This window comes from Balaenoptera ricei, chromosome 2 (genome assembly GCF_028023285.1).
Source record: "Balaenoptera ricei isolate mBalRic1 chromosome 2, mBalRic1.hap2, whole genome shotgun sequence".
In the NCBI taxonomy this organism is placed as follows: domain Eukaryota; kingdom Metazoa; phylum Chordata; class Mammalia; order Artiodactyla; family Balaenopteridae; genus Balaenoptera; species Balaenoptera ricei.
This window is the reverse complement of record NC_082640.1, coordinates 142,703,985-142,707,944: the sequence shown is the minus strand read 5'-3', so window position 1 is coordinate 142,707,944 and position 3,960 is coordinate 142,703,985.

The window sequence follows — 3,960 nt, the reverse complement described above, 5'->3', positions numbered from 1 at the left end:
AAAGTATAAGAATAAAATTATATGCAAGTAATTTATTCAAACCTTTGAACTTATTCATTTTTAAAAATTATTGTACTGTATTCTGACTATAGATTGCTGTAATCCCCTTTGGAGTTATGCCATTCTACTACAATGGTCACATAATAGTATAGTAATATGTCTTAAAATGTATGCTGAAATTTTTGAAAGCTCACTAGAGATACATCATTCAAATAGGTCTTTCCAGTATTTTACATTTTCCAGTTTTTACATTTATGGGGAGAAAAGAGAACTAAGGCACTGAGAATTTTCATGAATATTAAGGAAAAGTGTACAGATGATAAATTAAATGATTTTGTGTGTATATGCAATGCATGTTGAAGAATAAAGGAAGGAAGAAGAAAATGGATAGACGCTAAACAGTGTTTTATTCCTATAAATTTGGTGTTTATTAAGACGCTCTAAGGGGGGATTTCCCTGGCGGTCCAGTGGTTAGGGCTCTGTGCTCTCACTGCCAAGTGCCTGGGTTCGATCCCTGGTCCAGGGACTAAGATCCCACAAGCTGCGCGGTGTGGAAAAAAAAAAAATCTCTAGGAAAAATTCCAGGTCCAGGTGTAGACTGTGACACATGACAAACCCCACACCCTCCCACTGGAATAAGACATATTTTTTAAAGCACAAAGCCATATCAGTAGAAAATGATTAGAGTATCATCAGTGTGCCAGAAAATTTGAGGACTACCTGGAAAATAGAAAGCAAATGGGTTTGAATTTCATGAAAAAAATCAAAAGAGAAGAAATTGCATCTCAGGACAAAGGCAAGCCAGGTTTCTTCTAAGAGGCTCAGCAACAGCAAATTCTAAGACATCAGCTGTCTGTGGAGCAACCATCAGTGCAGTTCATGAAGGATGCTTTCTGCTAAGAGTATTGGCGCCTCAGAGAAAAATCAAAGCCAGACTTGTAATAACTTCAGAATTTGGGCCAAAAAAGCATTAAACACGATACTTTATAATACTGAAGGGGAAATTCACAATGGAGATATAAAATCTATCCACTGAAGAACACAGCATTAATATTCATAAAGCAAAAACTATAGGCGATACAAGGAGAAATAGAAACACACAAGAAATAGAGGCTCCAATTCACTTTTCTTAATCTCTAGCAAGTGGAGAAAAAGTAAGCCTATAGAAGAAAGTGGAGGGAATTCCCTGGCGGTCCAGTGGATAGGACTCCACCCTCTCACTGCCAAAGGCCGCGATTCAATCCCTGGTCAGGGAACTAAGATCCCACAGGCAGCGCAGCCAAAAAACAAAAAAAAAAGAAGAAGAAAGTGCAGTAACGTCTTCAAAGATCTAAGGGAAGATTTTTTTAAACTTAGCCTTATTATTAAATAAGCATGAGGACAAAATAAATATATCTGGGAATTAAAAATTTACTACTCATGCTCCGTACATGAAAAAAATTACTTGAGGAAGTGCTTCAGCACAAAAATAAGAATCCAAGACATCAGGTTATACAACAATCGTGGCGACTAAGCAGAAGCAGAAAAAATTAAGGAAGGATTTAAGCAGCAAACCTTTTTTTTTCTTTAATTAATTAATTAGCTGTGTCGGGTCTTCGTTTCTGTGCGAGGGCTTTCTCTAGTTGCGGCAAGCGGGGGCCACTCTTCATCGCGGTGCGCGGGCCTCTCACTATCGCGGCCTCTCTTGTTGCGGAGCACAGGCTCCAGACGCGCAGGCTCAGTAATTGTGGCTCACGGGCCTAGTTGCTTCGCGGCATGTGGGATCCTCCCTGACCAGGGCTCGAACCCGTGTCCCCCGCATTGGCAGGCAGACTCTCAACCACTGCGCCACCAGGGAAGCCCAGCAGCAAACTTTTAATGTCGTAGGATTCAGTTTCCTTCTAAATTAGTCCAAGCACAATATTTGGTTCACAGTGAATAATACTTATGTAATCATAACAGCATATGTGCTAGCTATTCATTTTCACTTTTGGGTATCAAACAATGCCCAAAGCACAGGAGATTTAATAATTATATTACAGATGTGCATATAAATGTCATAAACCATGACAATTTAAAAATTATGCGGCAGGGTATAAATCTCAGGCAACGTATTCAAGTATATAAGAAATACCACTTTATTCTCTACACTTCAATTTAATTTTTGCCTCTGGAAAGTATTCCCTTTCTCTTCCATCCTCCCCCATAAGCCCTGATTGATGGGAAATGTAAGCACAGATATTCTTGGGGTTTCTCTGCCCTCCCTGGGTCCTGTCAAGGTATACAGTTGCCAAAGCATCAGAGAGAACGGGCACTGTCCAGACATTAGTAATCTGTACACCCAGGTAACTGAGAGCCTCAGTGAATGATTGTTTCCAATGCAGCAGGTCTCTGCTCCTTTGAGGCCTCATGTGTGGCATGGGAGTCTTAGCAGAGGTTGGGAACCCTGTGCTAGGGTCCTGCCTTCTCCAGATACCTGACATCGCTACCTCTTCTGAGGCTTGCCTTCTCCTCAGAGTTCCATCATGGAGCAATGTTTGAGTCGCACACAAATCATCACCACAACCCAGCGCTCATGGAATCTCTAGGGGAGAAGCCTATCCCCACCTCCTGCTTCTCCAGGTCATCAAGCTTTCTCCCTCAAATCCTGAGCTCCTCAATGAGCTTAGGCTTATGGAAAACAAAAGCCATAACAAATTTTAGAGGCTAATTCTGCTTTCCTCCCTGTCCTATACTTCCCCTGAAGTGCTAGAATTCAGAGCCTGTTACTTGCTTGAATGGAGAAATGGAAAAGGGAAAATACAATATAATTCAAACACATATGAATACAACTAAGAGAAACTGGGAGGTAGATAGAGAGAAATAGAAAGGAGGGTATTATTCTCATTTTTCATTGGGGGTACTCAACCCATACTAAATTTGATAAATCAAGACCTAAACATTTAAACATGTTATTTAAAGTAAATAAGGCAGGATTTCCCTGGTGGCACAGTGGGTAAGACTCTGTGCTCCCAATGCAGGGGGCCTAGGTTCGATCCGTGCTCAGGGAACTAGATCCCACATGCGTGCCACAACTAAGAGTTTGCATGCCACAACTAAGGAGCCCTCAAGCCACAACTAAGGAGCCTGTGAGCCGCAACTAAGGAGCCCACCTGCCGCAACTAAGACATGGTGCAACCAAATAAAAATAAATAAATAAATAAAACTAAAACTTAAAAAAAAAAATAAAGTAAATAAGGCAACCACTAGAAAATAAAAATATAACAAATAAGCAATAAAATCCAGAGATGGAAAGGTAGCTAGATCGTGATAAATTCCTAACCTTTCATAATAGAATATCAATAGATTCTGTTAAATTTGATAGAACTTGAGGAAATATGAAGCAGAAACTGTTAACAGGGGTGATTTCTGGGAAGTGAATTAGGGGATAAGGAGGAGAGGTGGTAGCTGGGAACAGGAGGGAGACTTCTTTATTTTCATTTTAACTTTTTTATCTTAATTTTTTTTAATAGATCTTTTTTTAAAATTAATTAATTCATTCATTCATTTATTTTTGGCTGTGTTGGGTCTTCATTGCTGTGCACGGGCTTTCTCTAGTTGTGCTGAGCAGGGGCTACTCTTCATTGCGGTGCATGGGCTTCTAATTGTTGTGGCTTCTCTTGTTGCAGAGCACGGGCTCTAGGTGCACAGGCTTCAGTAGTTGTGGCACGCGGGCTCAGTAGTTGTGGCTTGTGGGCTCTAGAGCTCAGGCTCAGTTGTTGTGGAGCATGGTCTTAGTTGCTCCGTGGCATGTGGGATCTTCCTGGGTCAGGGCTCGAACCCATGTCCCCTGCATTGGCAGGCAGATTCTTAATCAGTGCGCCACCAGGGAAGCCCCAATAGATCTTTATTGGAGTATAATTGCTTCACAGTACTGTGTTAGTCTCTGTTGTACACCAAAGTGAATCAGCTATATGCATACATATGTCCCCATATCCCTTC